Consider the following 17934-nt stretch of genomic DNA (forward strand, 5'->3'; position numbering starts at 1 on the left):
ATGACGTGATTAAGATCCTAGATACGCGTCATCACAGCTCCGCAAACAACTTATGTAAATTCCAAGATAAACATGTTCAGTGTGACTATACTCCAAACATACAAGAGAGAAAATTTATTAAATCCCGAGCACAAAAATCTACCAGAATGAAATCTAGCAGAATTACCATTTAGCAATTTACCTGCTATCAAAGCTTCACTGGCAACAGAAAGAAAAAAACGCAAATATCGAGCAGATATTCACAGCAACACTGTCGGCAACAGCAGAAGCTGTCGTGACAGTGTCGGCAACAAAAGTAGCAACAATGTCGTAATAACAGCGAGATAATTATGGACAGCAGCAGCAACGGTGACAAAGAGACATTACCGGCAACATCAGCAACAAAAACGATATTGTCAGCAATAACAGGAGCTGTAGCAGAAGCGACATAAAATAGAGTTCTTGTCGACAACAGGAGTAGGAACAGAAGCGTATTCTTGGCAACAGGAGCAGCAACAAACGTATTCACAGCAACAACAGCAGCGTATTGTCAGCAAAAACGGGAGCAGCAGCAGCAGAAGCGTATTGTCAGCAACAACGAGAGCAGCAGAAACAATAATTTTGGGAAGAACAAGAGCAGTAGAAGTTATTGCAGACAGCGACAAGAGCAATGGCAGAAACAACACTGATGTCACCAGGAGCAGTAGTAGAAGTGATATTTCCGTTAACAGTAGCATCAACAGAAGTGATATTGCCGACAACAGAAGCAGGAGCAGACGCGATATTGTCGGCAAAAACAGAAACAGCTGGAGACATGATATTATCGGCAACAACAGAAACAGCTGTAGACGTCATATTGTCGGCGACAACAGAAACAGCTGCAGACGTGATATTGCCGGCAACAACAGAAACAGCTGTAAACGCGATATTTCCGGCAACAACAGAAACAGCTGTAGACGCGATATTGTCGCAAAAACAGAAACAGTTGTAGACGTGATATTGCCGGCAACAATAGAAAAAGCTGTATACGTGATATTGCTGGCAACAACAGAAACAACTGTAGACGCGATATTGTCGGCAACAACAGAAACAGCTGTAGACGCGATATTGTCGGCAACAACAGAAACAGTTGTAGACGTGATATTGCCGGCAACAACAGAAACAGCTGTAGACGTGATATTGCCGGCAACACCAGAAACAGTTGTAGACGTGATATTGCCGGCAACAACAGAAACAACTGTAGACGTGATATTGCTGACAACAGAAACAACTGTAGACGTGATATTGTCGGCAACAACAGAAACAGCTGTAGACGCGATATTGTCGGCAACAACAGAAACAGTTGTAGACGTGATATTGTCGGCAACAATAGAAACAGCTCTAGACGTGATATTGCTGGCAACAACAGAAACAACTGTAGACGCGATATTGTCGGCAACAACAGAAACAGCTGTAGACGTTATAGGCCTGTTGTCGACAACAACATAAACAGCTGCAGACGTGATATTGCCGGCAACAACAGAAACAGCTGTAGACGTGATATTGCCGGCAACACCAGAAACAGCTGTAGACGTGATATTGTCGGCAACAACAGAAACAGCTATAGACGTGATATTGCCGGCAACACCAGAAACAGCTGTAGACGTGATATTGTCCGTAACAACAGAAACAGCTGTAGACGCGATATTGCCGGCAACACCAGAAACAGCTGTAGACGCGATATTGCCGGCAACAACAGAAACAGTTGTAGACGCGATATTGCCGGCAACAACAGAAACAGTTGTAGACGTGATATTGCCGGCAACACCTGAAACAGCTGTAGACGTGATATTGTCGGCAACAACAGAAACAGCTGTAGACGTAATATTGCCGGCAACAACAGAAACAGCTGTAGACGTGATATTGCCGGCAACACCAGAAACAGCTGTAGATGTGATATTGTCGGCAACAACAGAAACAGCTGTAGACGTGATATTGCCGGCAACACCAGAAACAGCTGTAGACGCGATATTGCCGGCAACAACAGAAACAGCTGTAGACGTGATACTGCCGGCAACAATAGAAACAGCTGTAGACGCGATATTGCCAGCAACAACATAAACAGCTGTAGACGCGATATTGTCGGCAACAACAGAAGCAGGAGCAGACTTGATATTGTCGGCAACAGTAGAAGCAGCAACAGAAGCTAAATTGCTGACAACAATAGAAACAAGAGAAGCGACAGTCTCCGCCAAACAGCTCCAGCGTCAAAGCGACAGCATCAGTACCAGCAGCAACAAAATCGAGTGTTGGCAACAACAGAGAATTAATATTTGAGGAGAAAAATTCGCTCCGGCGTCAGGGATCGAACCCGGGTCCTTGGTTCTACGTACCAAGCGCTCTGATCACTGAGCTACGCCGAACTCAATCCACAGTACCGGACCGAACCCTCCTCCTTCAATGTTTCCCTTTGTGGCCTGATATAGATATTATTCTGTAGGACAAATTAATAAATCTATAATATTAACAACAGAGAGTCCACACCTGTGGAGTAACCGTCAGCGCGTCTGGCCGCGAAACTAGGTGGCCCGGGTTCGAATCCCGTTCGGGGCAAGTTACTTGGTTGAGGTTTTTTCCGGGGTTTTCCCTCAACCCAATACGAGCAAATGCTGGGTAACTTTCGGTGCTGGACCCCGGACTCATTTCACCGGCATTATCACCTTCATTTCATTCAGACGCTAAATAACCTAGATGTTGATAAAGCGTCGTAAAATAACCCAATAAAATAAATAAAATAAACAACACAGAAGCTAATAATATCAGAAGCGATAATGTGGACATTAGGAAGAGCACCAGTAGCAAGTGTCAGGAATAACGGAGGTAGCAGAAGTAATTTTGTCGGCAATCGCAGGACCAGTAGAAGCGATACTATCAACAGCAATAAGAACAACATAGAAGTGAAGTTCGTGACAATAATGATTTGTGTCGGTAACATGAACATCAATAAAACTGAACTTTGGTAACAACTAAGTCGGCAATAATAATAACGAAGGATGTGATGATAGAGCTGGCAAATGCTGCCCAGACTGCGGCTAGTTGTGTAGAGCATTTTACTGGAGACTGTACGCGAGGTCAATTCGATGACAGGAACGAGGTGTTCACCGAGAAGACTGAAGCAGAACCCGATCCAACATGGCAGTGGGTACCAAGGCCATTTTCAAGTATCGCAGCAGACTGGACAGCGCTCCAAGTTAACACCAAGAAACCTGCCTCACGCAAATGCAATAACGAAACTTGCTTGTCCGATGATAAAAACTTGATATTTCAACATCCTGTCAGTTCTACCAAACCAATTCATATCCCAATAATTTGTCAGGGGACGTCGCCCCCGGATCCAGACTCGCAACCAAGCGGTTCATTAACATAATGAGCAAACCCACACGAAATGAAAACTTCGTTATTTAAAATGTTACATGCATAATATTAAAAGTGTGGATATTTAAAATATCAGTTTTTTCACACCAAGATTTAAGACCATTTTAAAAACAGAATAACAAATAAAATAATAACAAGTCAGTAATAATAATAATAGCTATAAAGTAACATTGAAATATATTATTATTATTATTATTATTATTATTATTATTATCTAGGGTGTTTTTTCCACTAGAAAAGAATATTGGGTACTTTCATAGAAGAGGTGTACTGGGTATAAAGGCAAATAGCGAAGCACATCTTAATGACATGCTTAAGATGCTACGGTCGGTTTATGTTAATACAAAAAATCACTTAAAATTATTTTTCGAAAAATTATTAATAATTAATGCATATATAGTAGAACCTCTATTATCCGTGGTAATGAAGGGGGTTGACGGAACGATTAATCGAAAAAATCGGATAATCCGTACCATAAAATATTTTCGTAAATTAAATGAATAACACTTGAATTTTCGTCATTTCCTCCGTGGTCTTGTGTTTAACACGCTTGGTAGTGAGTCAGAAGTTCATTAATTTAAATTCGGTTGTCAACGATGTAGTTTTAAAGGGTAAGAAAACTCCTTGTAATGGCTGTCATGAATGTCATTGACCTTGATATAATCTAGAGAATAACGTGAACATTAGGCTTGATATAACCTGGAAATTGATTTAGAATTGAAAAACGAGATGACAAATTGAATTTATTTGAATATTATTTACAATTAACGCTAATTATTATAGTAACAGAACATAACCTTCTGCGACAGTATTGGATTTCCAGCCTCCGTGACTTTTCGCTAATTGTCTTTCGATTGCATATCCGAGAATAATCGATACTTGCGGTTTTATAATGGTACAATGGTGATTTCTCATCGGCTGAACAACTGAATTATAATGAATAGGTGTACTTTAATGAGGTGCATTAAAGGGCTACTACCAGGTGTATAATTACTACATTTCGGCATGGTCGAGCATAAACAATTTTTTTAAATGTTAAATACAATGGGAAAGAAATATTTTTAAAACTGCATACACGAGTATGAGTACAGTAGTGGCAAAAAAACCGGATCGCCCCTTGTAGCTGATTTCAGAGCCTTGTTCACTCCAGAGCGCGATAGACTGGTAACTAAGGCTTTCGTGGTTCGAATCCTGACTGGGAAGGAAACATTTTTTTGTTCCTTATTCAAATTTATTCCCAGTACTTTTCGATTGCTGTTAAAATTCATGTTCTGCAAATAATAAGTTAATTAAGTAGTAAAATATCGCTACAATCGAAAAGTATTGGGAATAAATTTGAACAAGGAACAAAAAAAAAAGTTTCCTTCCCAGGCAGGATTCGAACCACGAAAGTCTTAGTTACCAGTCTATCGTGCTCTGGAGCGAACAAGGCTCTGATTTTTTATTTTATTGGGTTATTTTACGACGCTGTATCAACATCTAGGTTATTTAGCGTCTGAATGGTATGAAGGTGACAATGCCGGTGAAATGAGTCCGGGGTCCAGCACCGAAAGTTACCCAGCATTTGCTCCTATTGGGTTGAGGGAAAACCCCGGAAAAAACCTCAACCAGGTAACTTGCCCCGACCGGAATTCGAACCCGGGCCACCTGGTTTCGCAGCCAGACGCGCTGACCGTTACTCCACAGGTGTGGACACAAGGCTCTGAAATCAGCTGCAAGGGTCGGTCCGGTTTTTTTGCCACTACTGTACATACATTTGAAAAACAATTTATTTTAGAAAGCTGAATTTTTGTGTACTCTTTTGAAACTCAAGTGTGGTAAAAGTGGACTGATACTGATACTGGTGTAGGGATTGTAATTATATTTATGGAAATTGATTTTAATTTTAATTAGAGTGATCATAATATCCAAATATATTTTCTTTTCGACATAAATGATTGCAGGAACAAAGTCTAGTCTAGTTTAAAAATTATCTTATTAAGAACTACCTGTCAGAATACCAAGATCCTAACATAATTTGCTTTGATGTGTTCAGTACTATTCTTATATGGAAATTAATTCTTTTACATAGTATGGCCCTAGGCAATAATGAGTAAAAATAACTACTGTAGTGCCTAAAAGTTACATCTCACAACCCAAAATATTTTATATTATATGAGTCTTTCAAAATTGCTTGAAATCAAGGCCGCAACGTTTTGTACCTACACCTGAAGTTCAAATATCAACAAATATATAGTGACTCTTCCAGTGCGTTTAAGTTCCTCATAAGACGAATGCTGTCTTCTATATATTAAAACCCCTGTTCTTTCAAGTACAAGTTCCTTTGTTCACTACCCTTGTGAGGCATATGAGCCAACATTAGACATTCACAAGCAGCGAGACACGACCATATGATAGCATGGCATAGCGCCAAGATCGTTGCTTGAAAAAAAAAAACAATGCACAAACAAAAGAGGAAAAGCATACATCAAGATTCTATTGAATGTAAATAAACGTACAATTCTCTACAGGGACTCGAACTCCAGAACATTTAATGTCGCTAATAAGCTACCACTGAGACACTGCGAAGAACCCCTAAATACAGATATTAGGTTATATCTAACAAGATTAGTTCTGGCTTTGTGTGACATTATCAAGTTAAGTTTATAATAGTAGAATTACACAAAAAGTTAAATCACTGTAAATTGTTTCTCCGACCTTGAAGCTAGCAGAACCAATGCCAACGTGTCATTCCACGCCCAGTCCAATGCAAGAAAAAATGTCAAACACACACAGAAAGGGTTACCTCATATTTCATCGAAGAAATGGCGTAAGAGACTCCTATAAAATAAAAAAGCAATAAATAAAAAAAGCAATAAATTTATATCATACCTCGAACTAAAAGTCTCATTTCTTATGTCATCAAAGATATACACTATAAGATACATTTTTTAAACATTAATTCACTGGAAATTTCAAGTATCAGTGTTGAACAGAAACATCGGCGCGTTTTACAATTCACTGTAAGCTGATCGAGACATTCTCTTTTACAAGTAGTATATAATCAAAAGTCAATGGCCTTCGGAGTAAGACTTAATGTAAAGCGCTTCTACGTTACGAAGTGCACTGCTCACTGTCACAGTTGGCTGCCACGTATGTCGGACATTAAACATTACTCTAGCGCCAAAATTCTACTCACCAATGATAGCCGTGTACGATTCCCACAAGATCCTCTGGGTCTTGTCCAGGTCAATAGGAACAGGATTCCACCAAGTAATTCGTCATGGCTTTTACAAATGATATTGGTAGTTTCATTCGCAAGATATCTATCAATGATCTACATATATCCATCCAGCCAAGTAATTATACTGTATTTATGTAACCATCCCTTGATTCTATAAGCTTCATGTTCGTCATATCAACGTTAAAACAATATGGCTGTATATCGACATAAGGAAGGTGATAATTCGATTTTTAATGTCGATAGTTTCAGTATACCTAAGTACAGAATATTTTAAATGTGAAGGTGAAATCGATGACATTTCCTTAGAGATCTCATGTTTTAAGACTTTCATAATTAAATTCAGCGAAAATTGTCGTCTCAAGAAAATATTCACATTTCTTGATCCAAGTACTGTAGAATACAAATAAATAGTAAAAATTCAACTATTTCTCGGCAGGGAAATCGAAATAAATAACTCATTCATGAAAACTGGATGTGTTAGATGTGTATGCAATACTTAATCTGTCTGTCCATTGTGATGTAGTTTATGCTGTGAGTAATTTTATGGTTTATGGTGGCTGTACTGTTTACTTTATTTTTTCTGAACGTACCCTGATCTTCTCTTCCGCTGATTGGAGGAACGACACGTATCGCCGGCCTCGGCTTGGAGACCGAGCGAATGTTCAGTTGGTGAGATAATTCGACGCAGTTATTACTTCAAGAGAGAAACGGGCAGTCTCCCGTCTCTGCTGAGATAGTCAACTCATCGTATTACGTGGTTCCGGTGGTCAAGGTGACCCCGCTGATTTGGATAGCTGGGACTATCGTCTGTGTGGTATATTTCACCGGTGGAACATCGTTTGGATATCATCGCTTTACAGACTAATGGAGGGTCTGTTTCATTCTCAGCATTCCTGATTTTCATATTCTATACTACGAGGGATCATCGACGTCCATAAGCCGACAGGGAAATTCTCTGGGGCCGTTACGCCATTAACGTATATAACGGCTTACTTGGTTACCGTGTGCTTCCATGGATTTGAACTTTGATTCAGCTAAAGGTTGGAGACTACAACTTTATATGTCTTATTTGAGCCGAGTCTATTCAGACTGTATTTTCTATGAGTGTTCAGTTTACTCTGTTATACATCGCTTTTCTTACATTCATTTTGATGGCAGACATTAATTTTCTCTCTTTCATTATCTCACTATTTTATATTGTTATTAGATCTATAATTCTCGGTTTTTGTAGTTTTACTTTAATTTATCTCTCTGTTTGTTAATATTAAATTGTTATAATTATTATGGTACTTATATTATTTGTGAAAGGCAACCAAAAATACCTAAAGTTACGATCCTTTCCCCTTTCCTGGGTTTCACTCAGGCACGCTGGTACAACACCATTTCACACGCTCCATTCTTCTCCTATGAAATATTTTAACATTAAGGGTGCTATTCATAGACATTTCGCTAGCCCGGGCTACGGGCGTGCTAAACAGGATTCATATCATATCGCTGACACTGGTTCATGAATACGAAAAACGTTAGTTCGCTGATCATCCGCCAAAAGCCCGCGCTAAGAATGTCTACGAATACGGCCCTAAATTATATGGGGAAAATGCATTGGAAAGAAAATAATTTCGTAATACTGAATTTTTTGTTATATTGGCGTTCGTTATAATATTTTACTATACTACGCTTACTACGAAAAATGAAGTCCCACAGATCTGTCAAGTGTTACACATCTGCCGAGGGTAGAACTTAGGTGCCTTTGATCGAATGCCTTCCATATAATGAACTTGGGTTGATTCGTGTAGTAGCAATGAAAATAGTGATATGCCACAATAAACAATATTGCGCTGAGATTTGAAATCTGAGATACTCCATAATAACGACGTGTCACGACGTTTCACAACGATGACAGGTGGAAATAGCAAGGTTCGTTACTAATGGTACATCCCATCTGTCTTACTTTCTACAGCAAATAAGTCTTTCTTTTTTTTTACGTAATACAAGAAAGCCCGTAACGGAATATCAATTTCTAACCCATTCTACACTTGCACAGTACATATGCAATGCATAATTGAGGGCTGTAACATGACGGCGCTCTTCTCTAGTCACGATCTTCTATATGACACAAAAAATAATAATGTAACGGAATTTGTATTGCAGGCCTCAATTAGCAGGATATGAGGGCTTCCTTGTTTAAAGCATATATGTAATTACCGATTCTAGCTAGTGGGCGAAACATAAATTTGTAAGCTTCATTAAGAAACCACCACTTTTATCATGATGCAATAAAGGCGCACTGTAAGGATAAACAATTCCCGACTGGAAACTTCGCCAACAACTCTTCAGCAAGTTTCAAATTTGTTTCCAGAAGAAGTTCGCAAAAGAACATAAAGATATCGCCAGTGCCGTTACTGAAGTATGGAAAGTATACAGGGAATTAGGGTGAGTTTGTTACAGACAATTCCAATAATAGATACTGTATAAATTTAATCCATCTGTATTAGTCTCATCTGTTAAATATTGAGGTCATAGTGATAGAAATCAATAAACATTGTTAGAGATTTAGTTCATCCTAATTCAATTATTACACTTTCTAATAAAAATCGGTTAATATCCAGTGATTTAGAAAAGAATAAAGACATCCCATATAAACTGTTTATTTTCTCCTGTCATATTTATCTCAAAACTTCTCATGTAATAAGTATTACTTAATCGTTATAAGAAAAAATATTTATTTCGGTGAAAACCAGAAGTCCCTAGCTCTTTTAAATAAAAATATATTCTTTTTTTATATTTTTGTGTAAGCATAAAATTTATTAATTCGTATTAAAAATAATCACAACTTTTCAACCATTTCAAGAAAAAATTTTAATTTTGGTAGAAATATTGCCTTACCCAAAGGGTTTTAATGTTAGAAATCGTATTTCTTCTAAAACGTGTTCTGGTTGACTTACTTGGGATAAAACGTTTTCAACTTTCATACAAAATTTAGCAAAAAAATATTAATTTCTTCATGACCTTTAAAACCTTTTGCTTATAACTATTGCTATCTTGGACAGAAGCATTATGAAGCCGTGGCATCTAAGATGTGTCAGGCAATTTGGATTATTTCATGGTCATGAAGAAATTAATATTTTTTGCTAATTTTTTTTCGGGAAAATTGAAAAGGCTTTAACACAAGTCAGTCAAGCGTAACATTTATAGAATAAATTTGATTCCTAATTTTAAAACCTCCTGGGGCAAGGCTGTATTTTTTCTAAAATTAATGTTCTACTTGAAGTGGTTGAAATGTTATTTTTCTTTAAACATAAATTAATAAATTTTATGTTTACACTAAAAAATGGAATAATAGCTTTTGTCTAAAAAAAGATAGACTTTTTTCGTTTTCACCGAAAGAATTCATTTTCAATAATGATTAGGCCTGGATAATACTTATTATATGAGTCGATTTCAGACAATATAAGAAAATAACTGTTTATATGGGATGTCCTTATAATTTTTGAAAGCACTCTACAGTTAAGCCCAAGAATATATAACAAATTTATATTTAAATATCCTTATCTTGTCAATTCTAATAGTTCCAGTATGAAATTTAAAAACTTATGTATGCATTTTATAATTAATGAAAAATTGTAAATTTAAATTTATATATTCTTATTGCGTAGTAGACATAAGACAAATTGTATTATATACTTCTTAATTTTCAATTCAGGAATCCGCCCCTGATCACGAGTTCTACTGTTTCAAGGGGGAGCTCAAGTTTTTTCTGTTTATATTATATTTTATGTTACAATTATTAGCAAAATAAATAAATAAATAAATTAATTAATTATTGAAAACTGTTGTAATTACTAAAAAAAAATAAAAAATAAGACACACACAAATAAAAATCTAACATATTCAGCCAAAATTAAAGCAAAGCCACTAAATATAACTTTCAAGACGAACAATTTCTGCTAACAAACTCCTACCCAAGGTCATACTTCCTTAAAAAGCGCCGCACGTTAATCAAAGTTATCCTTAAAAGGGCATTTATGAGAAGGAGGTTCTAATATTTTTCTATGGAGTTCCCCAGAATTCGACTTTTTCGTCCAGGCTTGTAATAAGCTCTCTGTACGAAATATCTGTGACAACCAAGAGGAATTTAGTGGGTTGGAATGACACAGAGAAGAAACCAAAGCATCTTTGAACGAATTAGTCAACAGAGCGAGGCTGCAATTTGTGCAGGAATATTACAGTATTGTATGGCATTTCAGGACCTCTACACCATTTTCATTAAACTGAAAGGAGAGGCTCAACTCATAGCGCTACGTCCACCGTAGTGATCTATTACACTAATCCCCAACAAAAAGCATTCTTACCTGAACGGCAACCATTATTGCCTTTGGGAAACGAGAAACTTCAAATGTCCGCTCACAGTAACGTACAGGTTTTCCCGCACCGCAACAAACTGGAGGGAAGGAACGCCCACAAAATGTAGTAAGTACCTAAAAAAGAAAATTATTTGAATTATGAATGGTGTATGTAAACTGGACAGTTAGGGTTAATTAAATTTGTTGTCTTTTGTTCAGTCACACCGTACATGCTATAACCAGGACCAGATTTATATGCAAAGAAGTCTGAAATATGCATAATAAACAATAAATACAGAAAAACATGAAAAATCCCATTTTTGTAGGGTTTAGTATCTTTATAGAAAACAAAATATGGATGATGTATAAGTAGGGCCGGGTATTTATTGAGATTGCGAAAATCACGACGTAATAGATGTATAATAGAATTTCACCAACCCCTATGAATTAAGTGATTCTGCTTAATAATATACGGATAAAAGAATAGCGACAAATCGCGAAATAGAGTTCTAATAGCGAAATATGAACACATTCGCGAAGTATTACTATTGTGTCGTTTTATAGCGAGTTTCATATTCTGAGATTTTTTCCGATTTTTTAAAAATTGAACTATTATATATCCAAGTAGGCTACATTACACGGTATTCCAGGTGTCCTTATTACATTAGTGAACTCAAAAGACGGATAATTCAACATTTCACTAATAATTTGGAAGTGTTAATTTGAGGGCTGCAATTTTTTTTTTTTTTTTTTTTTTTTTAGTTTTTAATTAATGTGTTTTAAATACAGTCTCAATTCAACAAATATTGTCTATTGACCATAACGCACGTTTACCAGAATCCAACGAATCTTTAATGTTAATTATTTGAATAGTAATATTTATATTGAGTTAATATTCCAATTCCAAAATAATTGTATTTTCCAAAATTTCCATTAATCTCCGCCGACACCAATATTAAAAAACACAAATGATAAAATTAATCTCCATAAATACCTGCCCCTGTGTATAAGGTAGGTATGTATGTTTTTTATTTGGCATTACGGTTCAATATATACATTTTTTTTGTTTACCTTACTTTTCTGGTTGCAAAAAACAACAGCTTTTCAAGATTCTCTGTTGTAATATTTTGTTATCTATGACGATATTTTTGAATGCTGAAAATGATCGTTCAACATCACACGCAGTTACTGGACAAAATCTGAGTTTGTAAGATCCAGGTGCAAGCCCACACTTTCTTGGCACATGACCTTCTTCATTTTTAGTACAGTGCTGTAACCACGGTCTTTTGGTAGCACCACAGTATATATACAGTCACGAAGCTCAATACGTAGTAAATATGCATCCATAGATAGTTACTAACCACTAGGATCGCTACTATCGCCTCATTACAGACAATGCGAAATAGTACCGGCACAGTCTATTGTTCCTAGCACCCTCACAACTCAAGCTTCGTGACTATATACTAGACTGTGGTAGCACCATATAAAGCTTTACCTTGACAGTCTCGTCAATTGGCCTTTGTGTGTGTGGGAAATGTGTTTTGTTAGGGAATCTCCACCTTTAAAATAATTTTACAGGAGGCATCACGAACGAACGCAATCATACAAATCGCACAAACACAACAAAATTACGCACATGTTTTTTATTCATATACAGTATGTATGGGCAAATTATTTTATATTGAAAATTACGAACAAAATTTCATAGTAATTGCCAATTCTTGCTTTTTTACACAATGTTAATTGTTCATTTTGTTTCTAATACTAAGGCCATGGATCACTGGCACAAAGATAAGTTTGGTTACCACCCGACTCTACAGGTTTGTTTTGGTACGAACTTCTTACTTCTGCTTATAACAAAGAGAATCCAGTTTCGACTCTTCGCTTTCCGGAGAGGAAAACATTTCCTCCTCGCGGCGAATTTAAGTGGCTGACTCTCCTAGGACGTAGGTCTACTCTCTCTCAACCGAAGCTAATACCACAGACCACACGTCCTCATTTTCCCGGACATTTCTTCAACTTAAATGTTGAAGGGCTTATCTGGAAGGCACTTTATTGAGTGTTGTGTCGCTAGTTCAGAAACTTATCTTTATCCGGAAACGTGTTGTAATTAGTATAATTAAATTGAACTGCAAGAACGTTTATAAATTACCGTAGCTTACTGATAAGACTGGCTTTGACCTTCACGAGCGTCTGTGGTTCCCCAAAACGAGATAAAGCTGACATGTGACGATGAGCAATCTGATTCCGGATCAGAAAGTATCTGCGTGAAGAGCTGTGTTGGTGTACTGTGTACAATAAGTAGCGACTATCAGTCGTAAGAGGGACGAAATTATTCACAGCAAATATAGGCAATAATTAAACAAATGAATCGCCAATTTAAAGAAGTGCCTATTTTTCTCGCCGATGGAAGATAGCCATGCATTGTGGTATATGTTTTGTTCTCTTAAAATCGTCTCTCTCATAAATAATATATATCAATACTGTTAAAATTAATACAATTTATCACTGTAGTGAAATATTTAGCACATTTTTATCCTTTGCTTTAAGCATGTAAAGTGAGATAATTTTGAAGCACTGTAGATCTAATGATTGATAATATTTAACAGAAGGGTGACTAGGGGTGGCGATTTTAGCAATAGCGATAAAACGCGAAATGACTATACAGGCCTGTGCTTTTGCACATTAGTTGCAAAAAAAACCGGACCGACCCTTGTAGCTGATTTCAGAGCCTTGTTCACTCCAGAGCACGATAAACTGGTAACTAAGACTGTAGTGGTTCGAATTCTGCCTGGGAAGGAAACTTTTTTTCTTCCTTATTCAAATTTATTCCCAATACTTTTCGATTGCTGGTAAAATTCATGTTCTGGGAATAATAGGTTAATTAAGTTGTAAAATATAGCTGCACTCGAAAATTATTGGGAATAAATTTGAATAAGGAACAAAAAAAGTTTCCTTCCCATGCAGATTTCAAACCACGAAAGTATTAGTTACCAGTCTATCGTGCTCTGGAGTGAGCAAGGCTCTGAAATCAGTTACAAGGGTCGGTCCGGTTTTTTTTTGTTCTTTTTTTTTTTTTTGTTTTTGCCACTACTGTAGTTTCATTTTTTACGACCCATATTTCCCTTTTTAATGAATTTTGATTATGCGATAAAATGAGAGATTTGTAATAAAATACTATGTACAATAAATGGAAAACTAACGATTTTTTCCGAATAAAATGTATCTTATATGTATGATAGAGATGAGCTTTCTTACATTCAATAACAATGGAAAATGTATATTAGAGTTTTCTTGAGGAAAGGTATCCACAATTTTCAACAGTTTTATTTTCATTCCCTGTGCTTACACCTGGAATTCATGGTTTCAGTCTGCAGAATACGTTTTATTTACCTGCTTTAAGACTTTCTGTCAATCTTTGGATGATATTTTACTAAATAGTAATTCTTCATCATTCCCAAACATGTTTACTGAAGAATGTGATTATTTTAGATCACAATGCTGAGCTGCTATGAAATAGGTTTTCATTCAATTACCTAGTAACAGTCTAGTATATACAGTCGCGAAGCTCAATACGTAGTAAATATGCAAATATTAGATAGTTACTCACCACTAGGATCGCTAATATCGCCTCATTACAGGCAATGCAAAATAGTACCGTCACAGTCTATTGTTTCTAGCACCCTCAAAACTCAAGCTTGGTGACTGTATATAGTAGACTGTGCTAGTAAGTTAATCAGTGAGTTGGAGGGCTGCTCGTACCCGTTTGAACATAAGCTGTGGGACGAACTGCTAATATTATGCACTGTCCTCAAAAGATATGCTGGATCACTGTTGCCCGCAAAGGTATTGGAATTCTTAAAATCTTGTTGGAAAGAAAATGTGAAAGAAAAACCTGTTTGCTGTGCATACGGTGAAGTGTAACAAAAAGTTGCGCAGTTATATAGTAGAAAATTACACAAATATTTGTTTCAAGACGTTGATATAAACTATTTAGCTCTACCATTGTTCGCCAGTTATTATCAGCTAATTTGCAAGGTTTATGTACAGCAAAACAAAAGATACTGCTTTCCTGGATGTTAACATAAACAGCTATGTTTAGGGATATGAATATTTGCATACTCAAGTTATTCAAAATATTAAGAACAAAGAAGATTTAGACTGCGTGTAAATGTTGATGGCTTTAAAGCTTAAATGCCCAGAGATTGTCCAAGCAGCTCTGCAACGTATTTGGTGTCGTACCAACAGCGTAGATACTGAAATATTGTTCAGTATATCTAATTGCAAGTGATGGGATAACATGAATGATAGAACAAAATTTATAGGTGTTCTATGATTTCTTTCAATGTTGTCCCTGATACATGAACTTTATTAAGAAGGCAATGAATAATTAGTAACTCTATGCAAGTATGATTTCAATTCTACGCGGATATTTTCCAAAGACGTGCCCTGTCTTTCTATATTAACATAGATTTCATGTTTTCCTTCAAAACACTAAAAAAAAAACGCTAAATAACGAATGTATAATTGATATAAAATGCTAAATGTTGAACTAAAAATGTTGAATTTCTAATTTCAAAATTGCTAAAAGTCACCGTCCTTAGGCATGACAAATCCACATGAAATAATTTAGGAGATATTGAAGGCTTAAGTTCAACTGCGAACGGTTAAATCTATATGCTGCCAAACAATCTTACAATTGCACCCCTCAGCAGTTCCGGAAACAGTTATTCATGCTTACTACAAGCACAGTCTAGTATATACAGTCGCGAAGCTCAATACGTAGTAAATATGCAAACATTAGATAGTTCCTCACCACTAGGATCGCTAATATCGCCTCATTACAGGCAATGCAAAATAGTACCGTCACAGTCTATTGTTTCTAGCACCCTCAAAACTCAAGCTTCGTGACTGCATATAGTAGACTGTGCTACAAGGTAGATTAATGCAGGAAGGTGTGATTAAGGGAAACTTAGTTTTGTGATATTGTAGGATAGTCACGTCTACCTTGAAAACCTTCCATTATTTTCTTATTTTCCAATATTAATTAAACTATACTATATTTAATAAAAGAAAAGTGTTTAATATTAATGCCACGTACGTACACTTCATGAGCGGATGAAAAAATTGTTAACTTTTGTTCAGTTTGTTTTTTCTCTAATAGGCTTAAAGATCGCTATTTTAATGGTACATGTGTAAAGACGGGGTTAACTTCTGATTTACTAATTTTAAGAATTATTTTGCAAGCTATGTTCACACAGTGGTACAGCAACCGACTGGATAGACTCATTACATCACACAAGAAATTGCATGACATTCATCATAAACATCCTGTTGTTGCTTGCTAACTTCAAATGTCTTCTGATGTTGTTGGCCTTTGCCATGTCTACATCGGTACTGCGAAATCAGTCATTATTATAAAATTTACTTTAGAGTAGTGCTATATAAATACTAAGCACAGTCTTTAAACGTACGAATATGCTAGGTCGTCTTATACGGAAAAGAAAAAAGACTGGCAATCCACACAGTTCTAATTAGGTCTACCATATTTTCTGGCAACCGATCTTAGAATCAAGTTTTTATTTAGTCCAACAAGCGACTAAAATTGGTAGACAAGATTCCCTTCCTCAAACCCCTCGATCTTCCTGCTCGTCTTTCTCCAGTCAGTCTCTTCCTTTATTCAAGTCTTTCTTCTGAATGTACCAGTTGATGTGTCTGATTTTCATTCATCTCTCCATATGAACTTCAGAATTTATAAATATCTCACCAATCTGTTGTGAAATTTTAAGCTTTTATTGAAAGCGTATTCAGACTTGACATCTCCAAAATTTAGAAATGCTTACAAGCTTCATTATCAGTTTATGGTATTTATTACTGTAGAGGCTGAGATAACCCATCCGAAAATAGGCTACTGTCCTTGGTGGCTGGAAGACAGATGAGCGGGGAGGAAAGGTGGGTAGCAGAAGTAGCGTCTGCACCCCATGTATCTTTTGCGAAGTTTTACCGTTAGATGGCAGGAGCGTTCCATGCGGCACAACATGTTGTAGGGCTATATTATGTCATATGCTATATTTGAATACGTTCTCCCATTTGTTGGTTTTCTGTGCGTGTCAAAATTATATTTATAATTATTTTGTATAACCTAGTATAATTTAATGTAAGTCAGCATTTTCTTACCTCATAATTTAATTTAATTTACAATAATAGCGTGAAGTTGTATAATACTGGGCGATTCTCCTTAAGAGATGGATGGGGAAATCTGCAGTATGCACAATATAGATACGAGTAAATTGAATATTCATGAAGCTAAATGAGAACTCTGAGAACGAGGTGCACGAATAAAAAAATTAATAAATAAAAAATATAGAAACTTTGTCGAAGGTGAATATTACCTCTTTAATCATTAATGTTGTAAGTAACGTACGCTAAAAACAGGATTTGCAGCCACCAATGTGTTTTTTTTTTTTTATAGGAAAGGGATTATCGAGATTGAATTCCTCGTATTTTTTCTCTAGTTGCAGAAAGATCAAATGCAATGTTTGATAAGATGATATAATATGATTGCAGTAGTATCACTATTATTCCTGTGTTTTGTAGGTTAAGAACATGCAGTTTTGTATACTATGGAGGATGATTTTGAAAATTTGAAGTAAAAACGTGGTTTTAATCATTAGTCTACAGCACATTAAAACATTATTCACGAAATGGATTCCATTATGGATCGTCCTGGATAATAAACATCCCAGTTAATCGAGAGTTTACTGCAGGCGTAAACTTCGAAGATTCCAAGAAGTACTGCATATAATCTAAGCTAACATAGCTTGCTGTCGAGGTTGCGTATGTTTTCATTAATTTTTCTTTTCCCTCTTCCAAAACGAAACTGTAACCAGCAATTCTTTATTTGAAGTAGTTACTTTGTTTAATAGCTAGTACTTTCGAGGCGCAATTTAATTAGTTAAATTTTTAAGGTTTAAA

General features: G+C 36.2%; 1 protein-coding gene across 3 annotated transcripts in view; it reads right to left on the reverse strand.

Moving 5' to 3' along the window:
- LOC138707618 (uncharacterized) overlaps positions 1 to 17934 on the reverse strand; it is a 455678-nt gene that overhangs the window by 309486 nt on the left and 128258 nt on the right. For 2 of the 3 annotated variants that reach the window (XM_069837282.1, XM_069837280.1), the window contains exon 2: positions 10969 to 11094. The exons of the other annotated variant lie outside the window; for it this stretch is intronic. The gene's annotated coding sequence lies outside the window, so the exon portion shown is untranslated. The remainder of the gene's footprint in view (positions 1 to 10968; positions 11095 to 17934) is intronic. 3 annotated transcript variants of the gene reach the window in all.

Source organism: Periplaneta americana, chromosome 10 (assembly GCF_040183065.1).
Source record: "Periplaneta americana isolate PAMFEO1 chromosome 10, P.americana_PAMFEO1_priV1, whole genome shotgun sequence".
NCBI lineage: Eukaryota > Metazoa > Arthropoda > Insecta > Blattodea > Blattidae > Periplaneta > Periplaneta americana.